This window comes from Schistocerca cancellata, chromosome 8 (genome assembly GCF_023864275.1).
Source record: "Schistocerca cancellata isolate TAMUIC-IGC-003103 chromosome 8, iqSchCanc2.1, whole genome shotgun sequence".
In the NCBI taxonomy this organism is placed as follows: Eukaryota; Metazoa; Arthropoda; class Insecta; order Orthoptera; family Acrididae; genus Schistocerca; species Schistocerca cancellata.
Window position 1 is genome coordinate 423964665 of NC_064633.1, and position 13858 is coordinate 423978522.

The 13858-nt window shown below is 44.8% G+C and overlaps 1 protein-coding gene across 1 annotated transcript in view; it reads left to right on the top strand.

Moving 5' to 3' along the window:
* LOC126095038 (ras association domain-containing protein 10-like) overlaps positions 1-13858 on the top strand; it is a 1121197-nt gene that overhangs the window by 216694 nt on the left and 890645 nt on the right. The window lies entirely within an intron of this gene.

Here is a 13858-nt window from a genome sequence, read left to right on the forward strand (position 1 = left end):
GTTACTATAGTTTTTCTCTATGACGGTGGCAACTTGAAAATGCGCAAGGTTTGGGGGGGGGGGGGGGGGAATTAGCTAATAGCGAAAAAGTATAAAATTAAGTATTTTTTTCAAAAAATTCAGGAGAACGACTTTCCTGTCGAAATTGTCAACGGCTGTGGACCCATATAAATATGGCTTTGGCACATTCTACGCAAACGTCTGCGTGTAAGGCCATACCAGCCGCAGTTATTCCACGCAGTGTCTACTCGGGAAAATAAGCTTCGTTCCGACTTTTACAGTGACTTGTAGCTGCTGCTGAAGGAACAAATTTTTCACAGAAGTTGGTTTCCAGTGACGGATCCATGTATCACGACGGGAAGGTCAATCGTTATAATGTGCTTGTTTTGGGCGCTGGACATCAACACGAGATTGTAAAACACACTGGTCATTCACCTAAAGTTAACGTATTTAATGACATGTCGTGTTCAAAAGTTTATGCACCACTTCTTTTTTCCGAGGAAAACTGGTGTACCCGCATATGTTGCAGCCAAAATTACAGCAAGACAGTTGCGACTACATTTTGCAACATGATGTTCCGCCACACTTTTCTTTCAAATTTAAGCGTAGGCTTCCGCAGCCGTTGTCCCAGTCAGTAAAATTCTTCTGGGTATGTGACGGCATTGTCAGTGTGTAAAATTTGGCAACTGTTGCAAATCTCTTCTCTCGTGGTGTTTATGCTGACTGGTGAATTAGACAAGTTTTCGCTCCTATATACGTACTAGCGAGAAAAGCTGTTATCGAAATCTCGCAGTGTGCTGAGGATGACGGGGAGGGGTGTTAGACGTACTTTATTGGTGTCTACATTATTTCTTTTCACTGTTGGAAACAGACGTTCTTGATTGGTGGTTGGATAAATATTTGCCATTGGCGGAAATATGCGGATGAGAAACGGGCGGGAGTTGTGACGTAGCGCTGTTTACTTGCTGCCTAGTGCCGACTGAGGCGTGCCAGTACTCGCGTAACCGCGGCCTCTGTGGTCTCCAGCGGGCCTGTTTGCATTGCTTCGCGCGAGCTGACGTTCCGTATCGCTCTTAGCGCCAGCAACTAAGACGCCGGAAGTCTGTGCCCGTTCTTGCTGTTAATGATGGCAGGTCACTTGGCTATTTGTATCACTTCTCTAACCTTCTTCCTGAAGGTAAGAGGCTACTTCGCGATTACGCAGGCTTCTCGAAATTCTATCTGTTTGCCGCAGTCATCGTAGTGTTCTGCCATCACTGTCTTGGTGTGTTGTCGGTTATACCTTTCATGTTCAGATATCAATATGCTCCCGTCTTGCCTTCGCCAGCCATTTGTCATTAGTTATTACCTCAATTCGGAACTGCCTCAGCATTGGACTGGACGTGGTTCCCATCATAACTCGTCTTCTTCAGGGATCGCTACACTCACCTGACATAACTGTATCTGATTTCGCCCCATGGGATTATCTCAAAGATAATGTGCTTCTGTCTCCAATGCCACGTAATATGGATGAGTTGCATGGAATGATGATTAACGTGGTCGCTGGTATCAACCACGGCTTGTTGCGACGTGTTTGGCAAGGGTCTGACGGTGGTATCGACATTGGCTGCATCACAGATGCTGCCCATGTTGTGGCTTAGAAACTTGGAGAGATTCGCTGTCCATTGATACACATTTGTAGATTTCACGCAGACGTCTTCTGAAACCCGGGAGATACTTATAACCTTGAATACTGGAAATAATATATTACGGTATTTGTTGATTATTAGGGGGTCACAGGTTTGTCAAAGTTACATATAAGTGGTAGCGTAAGTGCTCTATTCGAGAAGAACTGCACAGCAAATCGGTGGTGGCAGAAGCCAAAAGCCGAGCGAGGTTGGAGAGTGGTTAAGAGACGCTGTGGACACTGGTATTCAGGAGAACGGCAGTTGCAGTCCCTGCACGGACATACACGTGCACTAAATCGCTTAAGATGAATCGTTCTTTTGAATCGCGACACTCCATCTCTTTGACTCGTCCTTCCCTAATCCGTGCTTGGCTCCGTCTCTAACGAAATCGCCGTTGACTTGACGATAAAATCTTTCTTCCTTCCTTCCTTGCTTCCTCCCAACGTCAGAGACAGATGCAATTTAGCAAGACTTACATACTTGTCAAGGAATCAGGGGTTGTGAAGCCCATAGCCAAGAGGACATTGAAATACTGAAACATCCGAACAATAAGAATGGAATAGACGGCTACTTGGTTGCGGTGGAGTGGCTGCTAGCCATTACAGCAGAACAGGCCACAATGACAACTTGAGACAAGAGCGTTACCGACGAGAAACTGCCTCTGCGAGTCCGATGTCCCGTATAAGGAAAACAGTAATCTACACCTATAAGGAAAACAGTAATCTACATCCCATTTACCGATGATTGCGACTCGCCACGCGCATTGAGTAGGTCAGTAGGCAATAGAAGTTCTTCTTCAATCACAGAAAACGGTTCAAATAAAGTTTTCTACTCCTTCCGCCATAGGAAACCAAACAATACAATAGTTTTCGATATTATTTTCATGAGATTGTGTGGTCAGTAGGAGGGTTTTGATAGAATGTAATTTGATCCTCAGCAGCCGGCCGCGGTGGTCTAGCGGTTCTAGGCGCTCAGTCCGGAGCCGCGCGACTGCTACGGTCGCAGGTTCGAATCCTGCCTCGGGCATGGATGTGTGTGATGTCCTTAGGTTAGTTAGGTTTAAGTAGTTCTAAGTTCTAGGGGACTGATGACCATAGATGTTAAGTCCCATAGTGCTCAGAGCCATTTGAACCATTTTGATCCTCAGCAAGATTGTACGGTAGGTTCTCCAATACTAGACACAGGGGAAGTCCGTAGCAACTTCGGCCGAAAGGTAGGGTTTATCCATGTAGTGACAGGTATTTTTCAGTATGACGCGGTTCTACATCCAGAAAAGTTTAAGGTAACGTGCTTTATGTCAATATTTTTTTTTCATTTTTTCGGCCGCGCCGGTCACGACCAGAGGCAGTGGGAGAGCCGCAGGTATGCAGAAGTGCGTGCCGGCCGCCTCCCACGCACTGTGCCGACCGGGCGCTCCTCTGGCCGAAAGTCCTGCCAGCTCACACACACACACACACACACACACGATGACGTGGCGCGGCCCCTCCAGGGCCTCCCGCTCTGCGCAGAATACCAATTGGCCTCCTGCTGACCCTAAGCCCACTGAAAGCTTGACTGCGATTCTCAGTCACTGACTTGTGACCCTCCAGAGTGCCGAGGCTCCAGAAAGGATAAGTTCATGGCTGCCAAGAGAAGTGCTAGTACTGACATAAAGTTCATCACCCTTAGACTTATGCTAACGTTGTCGCGAGTGTTAAATACGACTGTCGCCGCTTGTCGCTTCCCATTTTACAAGTCTGTCTGTTCAGTCAGTTGCCTTCCTAGAGGTCTCTGGCCACCATTGCCTGAGAGACAATTGTTGGTGGGACTCCTTTCTTCCCTCACCCTTGAGTTAATATGCAAATTCGATTTCATCACCCGTCGTGGCCGAACCACAATACCTGTTTTGTTTCTATCTCATCTGCATCTATTTGCACAGGGGTTGGATAAAAGTATACAAACACTGCGAGAAACGTATGCTTGAACATAGATGCAGGTACTAGCCAAGTACGCAGGTTGTGTTGTTTTATTTGACAACGAACAACACCCGTGCAATGTACTAAATACGTAGCAAGTGTCAGTCGGGGTCAGACCAGTGTTGTGTGTACTTGTGAGTGCATTAGGTTAGACTAAGTGAATTCGAAAGTGGGAAAATTGTCGGTGATCGTATGGTGGATGCTTCTGCAACCGATGTAGCCGAAGAGTATGGTGTTTCAAGAGGCACCGTATCGAAGAATTATACTGTGCCGCGTTGAGTGACAGCGCGGTCTAGGGTGCCATATCACGGATTGCGCGGCCCCTCCCGACGGAGGTTCGAGTCCTCCCTCGGGCATGGGTGTGTGTGATGTTCTTAGGTTAGTTAGGTTTAAGTAGTTCTAAGTTCTAGGGGACTGATGACCTCAGATGATATGTCCCATAGTGCTCAGAGCCATTTGAACCATTTTTTGCAAATAGCATTTCCGTAATACTGACCTGTTGATCAAAGCACTAACAACCTTAGCAAAACGGCTTTTAACTGCTTCGATGGCTTCCTTTCGTCTGATCTGATGGGTATCGGAAACACTCGTGTACTACTCAACAATAGGACACAGAATTGCTCTCCTTTATAGATGAGCTGCCCTTTCCTTGCATTCTCCTAATAAATCGAAGTGGATCATTCGCATACCCTGCAACCGACCTTATGCGCTCGTACCGTTTCCAGAACAAAGTTTTCCGTGTCATCTCAGGCGCTGGCAGATACATCCCCAACACACACATTAAGAGACTTTTTAGGCCAATACACTATTTACAGACTTATTCATATCCAGAATCCACAAAATTTTACGAAACAACACAAACATCGTCCCACTTTCTCATTCAAAATGTAGGACACGAACCACAAGAAGCTTCTCACAAACGCCCAAAATTAGCCCTTACACGCCACTCTATGGCCAATAAGACACACATAAAAGTGGACTGTTTGCAATGGAACTTTGGTCAATGCCCGACCAACAGGCATTACATGCATTGACCCAAAATGATAGTGCATTGAGAATGGCTAGTTTCTAGCTGAAATCTAGATCTGCCAACAAAAATTCCAAAGGGCAACTGATAGCTGAAATCTACCGAGCGAGGTGGCGCAGTGGTTAGACACTGGACTCGCATTCGGGAGGACGACGGTTCAATCCCGCGTCCGGCCATCCTGATTTAGGTTTTCCGTGATTTCCCTAAATCACTCCAGGCAAATGCCGGGATGGTTCCTTTGCAAGGGCACGGCCGACTTCCTTCCACGTCCTTCCCTAATCCGATGAGACCGATGACCTCGCTGTCTGGTCTCCTTCCCCAAAATAACCAACCAACCAACCAGCTGAAATCTATTATTTACAAAAGGCAACTTTTATAACTCGTTAGTTACAATTCGAAAATTCTTCAACCACTAATATGACGTTTCCCTCATTTTATCACACCAAATCGTACCAATGAACAACGAGTTTTGCAGAGATCAATTTGCTGATGATTTGAAATATTCATAGGAAGTAAATTATGACACAAAACCCACCAAATATTGGCTTCACCTGAAAGTCTGTATGGCGTCTTCCGACTCTCTACTGAAAGAAGTCCGCAGCTCGTGGTCTCACGGTCACGTTTTCGCTTCGCGAGCACGGGGTCCCTGGTTCGACTCCTAGCGGGGTCAGGGATTTTCACCTGCCTCGAGATGACTGGGTGTTTGTGTTGTCCTCATCATTTCATCATCATTCATGGGCTGTGGCCGAGCGGTTCTAGGCGCTTCAGTCTGGAACCGCGCGACCACTACGGTCGCAGGTTCGAATCCTGCCTCGGGTATGGATGTGTGTGATATCCTTAGGTTAGTTAGGTTTAAGTAGTTCTATGTTCTAGGGGACTGATGACCTCCGATGTTAAGTCCCATAGTGCTCAGAGCCATTTGAACCATCATTAATGCAAGTGGAAGACTGGAGTGATAAAAGGTTGGAAATTTGTACGGGCGCTGATAACCGCCCAGTTGAGCGCCCCACAATCCAAACATCATCATTTACTGAAAGGAGATGGCATGCGAGTGACGTAGGTGTCGCTCTTCCGTCGAATTGGTCTACGTTCAAATGTACGTTCAGAATATTTGTCATACTTGATATTGCTCTACACGTTCGGAAAGATTCCCTAACACGCTTTTTCCACGCTATGACATCAGTAACTCGCCTCGCTCAACGTTGACGTTCGAAAGCACGGTGTGCTTGCCGACAGCTTAAGGCCACCGACCACCGACGCCAAGTTGTTCCACAGGCGTGCTTCCGACCTGTCTCGGCAGCGCGCAGGCTCTATCCTGAAACAGACGACGGCACGTGTTTACTGATTAGGAACAACTCTGCAGACAGGTGGCTGACAGCCAGTAAAGGAGACGTATTCAGCGACAGTGACCGTGTGCAACTACTTTCTCTTTCGCAGAACCCTAACGCATAATTACTGGCTATTTGCATGTTTATTACGCCATCTGCATAAAAGCTTGTCTCAGTGAAATTGCGATTTGAGTTAACTGTGTTTTATATCGGTGCTCTGGCATAAATTTTCGTGCCGTTCAGAAACTTATCAACCATTCTTCGACTTGCTTGGAACTGTTTCCTTTGGCCTAGCATCATTTACAGATGTTAGAGCATCATATGACTATTTCCATTGTCAAGTCATTTCGTGCTAGAGTAAGAAAATACTGAAAAAAGAAAAACTTGTGTTTCAGTTGAAGACAACGGGATAAAGTGGGGTAAGTCCATTGGAACAATATTTACAGGAGACCAGTTAAAAAAAAAACACTATAATTCATGCGCCAGTATAATTTTCATTAAATCTTGTGGAATAATAACAAACACAATGAAATTTGATATGTTAAGACGGAAGTGAATAATAAAGCAGCGGATAGGTTGAATCAACTCAAAATCAAATTATTTCCACTGTTGGCATGATGAAGTACATGTGACCTTAACAGACTTGCCTATTTTTTCAAAAGTAAGCGCTGGATTGGCTACTCTTATCCTCTCTACGTCTATCTCAAAATAGCATATATTTCTGTGATTTATCTCTCTCATCCCTAAGAACTTTGTGCAGTGTAACCTGCAGAACTTAAGCTCACGAATGGAGGTAAAATTACTTTGACCAAAAATTGGACTTGCGCCTTTTTCTCTCCCTGTACTCTTCTACCGTGAAGTAATATTTCAGTTCTGTTTATTGCTCCCGCCAACATCTGAACAGGTAGATGCATTCGCAGTAGACAGCCTACAAAACTAAGAATTCTCAGATAGTGTTGAAGGTAACAGAAAACGTAAAAACCACTGATAGTTTAGACCTGCTCAGACTGTCCAACTGCTGCACACAAGACAATTCGAGGAGCGGTCTGTGATCGTGGGACCTGTGATCAGCACGTTGACAATCCCTTCAGCTGCTATTGCCAGTAGATGAATCCTGGTGATGTCGGTGCTTCTTTATTCAAGCAGCTCCTCATTTGACTTCACGAGGCTGACTGGACCCCATTCCGGACGTCCCTATCACACAAAAATTCGAGAAGTTAACGGGAATCGAACACGAAACTGCCATACAGAGAGCAGTGATGCTACTCTTTTTTCACAATGAAAATTTGTGCTAGACCGGGAATTTCCTGCTTATTGCGAGTGGCTGCTTTACCATTTTTCTTTCTTTTTTTAAATTTTTTTGTTTTTTTTTCTGTTTTTACGCAGCTGGATAAAGGAATGCCGTTCCTCTTCGGCGACATAACCAGAATAATAAAGGTCGTCCCGTTACGAAATAAGGAGGCTCCATGCTATAGCCCGCTGCGGATTTTCCGACGACTGTCGTCTCGTTGCTGTGTTGTTTCCATTGTTTTGAATCTCATTAATAAAAGGAACTGAAAAAAGGTTCGAAGGTTATCTTCTCATGTCATCGATAATCCAGCTGCGAGGCGGATTATGGAATCCGCTCCAAAGAAAATTAGAAAAAATTATTGCCTGTATTTAGGGTTCTTGACGATCGCACAATGTCGTTCGTTGAGGCAATACCAAAAATCGGGCACTGTCTTTTCGCCATTACCGAATAGGTAGTGAACAGCGTGGCCGCTACCCACGTCACAGAGTTCGTTTTTGCTCTTGAGAAATACATCTCATCGGGGAAAAGAAGTGATCGGGTAGTTATCCTGTCGGGAGTCTTGCGTGTGAGAAAAGCCAATATCTGCCGCACCAAATACCAAACGTCCTTTGCCGACCCGCATTCAAAACGATGTTCATCCGTGTCAGTCACTTGGCATGAGGCACGCGAGGGTGAATCGGCGAGGTGGATGTGATGCAGGCGGGACTGGCACAACTGTTTCCCATTAACAGTTACGTACCAAGCAGATTGGACGTCAGTATTAAGGGTGGTGGCATTCACTGCCTGCCACACAGCACGCCACTTTGTAGTGGGGTGTTTGCTTTCAATCACATTCGGCGTCCTGTTCAGTTGCATGGCAGTATATATCGCCCTCGTCGTCATCTAACGTGTGAGTAGTAGTGCGGTGTAAATGTAGCTTAATTCAAGGAAGAATTGGCTAATATAGAAGTAAGGTGCTGGGATGTCCCACTCATTCGGCTACGGAGTCGGTTGTTGCTTGTTAAAATCATAAGTCCACCACGGCTGTGAACTTCATGTAAAAAGCAGCAATTTATGTGATAAATGAGAAACACCAACGTCAGCCGCATAAGGACATTGATATCATTCGGTGGCGACAAGTGAAAATTTGTACCGCACCGGGACTCGATCCCAGATTTCGCGCTTTACGCTAGTGGTCGCCTTAATCGCTTCAGCCATCGGAGAACGGTTCACGTCCAACCCCAGTTCTTCACTTGTCGCACACAACTTCCGTAGCTGTCTCTGTCCTTTTTCCTCACTGCCCGCAGCATCTCGCATGATTCCCGAAACAGGTCGGCTAACACACATATAATTGTAATCAGCCACATGTTGGCATTCACTAGATGCCTTTTTGGCCTCTAAGACATTGTCAGGATGATACACTCAGTACTCAGCAAGGGAGTTTTACCGTATCTGTGTATTCCCCACAGGTTGAAAAGCATGTCAACTAGGTTGTCGGTGCGTAGAGCTGTTATTAACTTACGAACACCGGAGAGTTATTTAGTCGCCGCAGGAAACATCACTATAATATCATTATCATCATCTCTAGACTTCATAATGGCACTTAGATGAAAAATAGGATTCACACTTTCCTTCAGATATTGATTAGATCACATGAAGGAACCAAACTCTGGGGATTTCGATTGTTACCAATTCTACATACACTGAGATATTTGAGGTAATGGTCTGGTAATTTAGCGGGCCAGTCGAGGTGCGGTAAGGTGCCTCTAATGTTTGTCAAGTCAGGAGCGTATGCGTGCAGCCATCCGAACACAGCCGTTGTCAACTTAGAAGACGGAAGTGCGCATGCAATGCTGATCATGAAGATGTACAACAAAGCGCGACACTTTTTCATCGAAAATGTTTAAAAGTATATCTTTTTTCATGTTCAGACTAACCTGAAAGTGTGTCCTCATGTCGTGGCCTGAATAACTCCTCTGAAATACACTGAAGAGCCAAAGAAACTGGTACACCTGCCTAGTATCGTGTAGGGCCCCCACGGCACGCAGAAGTGCAGCAACACGACGTGGGCTGCACTAATGCCTGAAGTAGTGCTGGAGGGAATTGACACCATGATGAATGCTGCTGGGCTGCCCATAAATCCGTAACGAGGAGGGTAGAGATCTCTTCTGAACTGCACGTCGCAAGGCATCCCACATGCGCTCAAGAATGTTTATGTCTGGGCAGTTTGTTGGCCAAAGAGGATGGTTACGTACGAGTCACCAGTCAGAGTCGTATCTAGACGTATCAGGGGTCCCTATTACTCCAGCTGCACACGCCTCACACCATTACACAGCCTCCACCAGCTTGAAAAGTTCCCTACTGACACGCAGGGTCCAGGGATCCATGAGGTTGTCCCCATACCCGTACACGCCCATCCGCTCGATACAATTTGAACCAAGACTCGCCTGACCAGGTAACATATTTCTAGTCATCAACAGTCCAATGTCGATGATAACGGAAGCAGTCGAGACTTAAAACTTTGTGTCGTGCAATCATCAAGGGTACTCGAATGGGCCTTCGGCTGTGAAAGCCCATACCGATGATGTTTCGTTGAATGGTTCGAATGTTGACAGTTGTTGATGGCCCAGCACTGAAGTTGCAGCAATTTGCGTAGGGTTGCACTTCTGTCACGTTGAAAAATTCTCTTCAGTCGTCGTTGGCCCCGTTCTTAAAGGATCTTTCTCCGGCCGCAGCGATGTCGGCAATTTGATGTTTTACCGGGTTCCTGATATTCACGGTACACTCGTGAAGTAGTCATATGAGAAAATATCCACTTTGTCGCTACCTCGGAGGTGCTGTGTCCCATCGCTCGCGCACTGACTATAACACCACGTCCAAGCTCACTTAAATCTTGATAACCTACCTTTGTGGCAGAGGTAACGATCTAACAACTACGCCAGACACTTTTTGTCTTATACATGTGTTGAAGATCGCAGCGCCTATTCTGCCTGTTTACATATCTCTGTATTTGAATACGCATGCCTACACCAGATTCTTAGCCGCTTCAGTGTATAATACAAATACACGGGGGTGGACAAAAATATAGAAACATCACAAACACATCACCATCCCTAATACGGTGCAGGAATAACATTGGCATTCAAATCAGCTTCCAGGCGCCTCGGATTGGATAGATAAGGCTACTGTATGGTTTTCAAGTTCTACTTTGAAGAGAAGCAACATCGAGGATGGAGGGCAGGGGAGATGTAACAATTTATCCTCGTAGTCACAATACCAGTCCTGGACGATGATAGCTGTGTGAACAGAGGCTTTTTCGTCTTAGAACACAGCAGCACCACTGGGGAACAAACACTGTACTATGGGATGTACTTGATCAGCCAAAACGGTCACATAATTCTTAGTAGTAATGCAACCTTACTGAAGGATCGTGGAGCCCATGGAGAACCGCGATATGGCTGCCCTAATCGCCACCGAACCCTTGATTTGTTTCACTATTGGGACGTAATCTCGGCCAGAAGTTGGAAACACTACGAGGCAAGACACATCCGATCAAATTACTTTAGTTCCATTGCCCCAACGTCCAGGTTTTATGACTTTGGCAACACGTTTTCCTACTGCGGGTATTACCATCACTGACTAGGGGTTTTGGAATTCCAGCTCTCCTTGTTGTTCCCAGACTATGGAGCTCCCTTAGCGTTGTTTTAGTGCTGACAGGGCGAGCTCCGAATTTCAGTTCTATAGTGACTTTTGCAGTCGTCGTTCTCTTATTTTTCGCCGCTTCCTCTTCAATGACCGTACGTCGTGATCACTCAGCACAGGATTTCGTCCGCGTTATGACTTACTGGATAACGTTTTCTCCGCATTCGCTGTACGCGGTAGAAATCTTAAGTACGGTGCATCTTGAAACACCAGACACTTCGGAAAACTTGGTTATGGAAGCACCAACCATACGGGCACCAGCTACTTGGCCACTAAGCTCCGACATGATGCGCTCACAACTACGCAGAGCAGTGTTGTGAGCTCGACTGAAAATAGGAACGTATCTAAGGACGTTGCACAGGTGCCGTTCGTTGTCAAATAAAACAGTGCAACCTCCAGCCGTGGCATTTATCTGTATTTATTTTCAAGCATGCATTTCTCGTGGTGTTTCCATAGTTTTGTCAAACCCCAGTAACTGCGGCCTGACCTACGCACACCTAAAGCTGCGGAAAACTGCTCATTGCGCTGTCGGTGTATTCGTGGATTTGCATCATTTTAAAGGGAAAATCACGACAGGCCGCCAGTCGGCTATTTTCCAGTTTCGTTGTTGTTTGGTCCACTGAAAATGCGTGGCTAAACTATGAAGGGTAAAGACTTCTTGACACAAATTTCACTGTAAACTCTTCTGAACGTAAGGACATTGTTAACATTGTTGGTCGCATCTTATTTCTCTTGTGTCTGTCTCTGACATTTCATTCTGCTCCAAAGCACTTTATGTTTTCAAATGAACCTCTATGGTTCCAGAGACGTTTCCAAGTCCCCAACATCTACGATGTATATAGGAAGAATGATGTGACAAATGAAAATTTATACCAAAGCCAGGATTCGAACCTGGGTTTGCCGCCCGCTAGACAAATGCTCTAACCACTACACTTGGCATAGTGGCTTTGCACAACTATAAGGACTGCAGGAGGGAGGAGTGCTAGGATGGTCCGAGCAGTTGTGTAAAGCCACTGTGAAAGGATGGTGTAGTGGTTATTACATCTACCTAGTGGGCAGCAGACCTGGGTTCGAATCCTGGCCTTGGTACAACTTCCAATCGTCGTTGAAGTCAGCATATATACGTCATTGTACATTATCACTGTTTTAATGACTCCGCTATAAAAAACGCAAGTGGAACGTAATTGCTGAAATGCTTTTTGAATGAAGTCAGATGATCTTACAATTAGTGGCTTCCAGGGCAGTACTCCATGTAAGCGACCTCGGTATCGGCAAAATTATACACACACACACACACACACACACACACACACACACACACACACACACACACAAACACGATTAATATGACCAATGTTTTGCCTTGAGATTTAGTTTCATCGTTTTAGTTTTGAAGTAATTCATACATATTATAAAAATGCTATAGAGAGAGTGAGAGTGAGAATGAGAGAGAGAGAGAGAGAGAGAGAGAGAGAGAGAGAGAGAGAGAGAGAGAGATATTCACATCTCCTCCCAAACCTATGGACCGATTTCAACGAAACGTGGTACACGTAACCCTTACTGTGAGGCAACAATCGCTTGTTGGTAAGAACCACCTGCCTATGAGATAAGACGTCATCATCACGCCTGATTTTAAATTTATTGCTAATGCGCTACTATGCTGACAATAAATTTCGCAGGCAGTACCCACATACGCCGCTAAATGTACCCACAAAATTATATCATGGTACCACGCATAGTTCAGGGGGAGGAGAGTTATTTTTAACGTCCCATCGACAACGAGATCATTAGAGACGGAGCACAAGCTCGGACTGGGGAAGGTTGGGAAGGAAATCGGCCGTGGCCTTTGAAAGGAACCATCTCGGCATTTTCCTGAAACGATTTAGGGAAATCACGGAAAACCTAAATGAGAATGGCCGGAGACGGGTTTGAATCGTTGTCATCCAGAATGCGAGTCCAGTGTGCTGCTAACCACTGCCCCACCTCTCTTGGTCACATAGTTCAGAAGATACGACGTCGTAAACACTGAGATGCGTGAAAAACTGCCGCGTCATGCATGACGTTTTAATTTATTCCTTCTTTTCCAGTAACTCTATTTGCAACACATTTTGCAGATAGTATCTACATACGCCGCTGAAAGTACCTGCACAAATATATCATTGTTTGACACACTGTTCAAGAGATATGACATCATAAATACCGATTTACGTGAAAAGTGCCGCATCATGCATGACGTTTTAAAACATTTATTTTTCACTACTGCAGTCGAGTCAACTTAAGGAAATCCCTGACATCTGGCAGAGCTTTTGACAGCCTTTAACTATGAAGCGTGAACAGATGTAGGCGAAAACAACAGCCGTCTGTAGAGTTATGAAGAGGTGTTAACACAGACACTTTTAGAAAATCGCGTTTTACACAAGCGAATCAGCTGCGTCCAGCGAACAGACACTGTGCGGAATCATCTCACATCGAGTTTACTGCATAATTTCAAAGGTATTTTCACGAATGCATGGAAATGAATATTTTTTTCGATATTACGCTACGAAGACAGTTCATTTTTTGTTTTCGTTTCTAATGGAACATTGGCAGAATGAATACCCTAGCAATGTCGGGTTTGTCAGCTATGTTTGTATAAATAACTATAGTGCGTGCCGCTCTGTTACATAAGAAGTAGCGATATAACGAATTTATTATTTGTCTACGTCATAAAATTGTAAAATTTTAAAATGTTGTTTGATTTTATATGAATCGGGATATTTGCAATTAATATATTTAATGAATTTATTATTTGTCTACGTCATAAAATTGTAAAATTTTAAAATGTTGTTTGATTTTATATGAATCGGGATATTTGCAATTAATATATTTAAAATTAAAAAATGTAAATTAAATGAAGATCAACATTCATA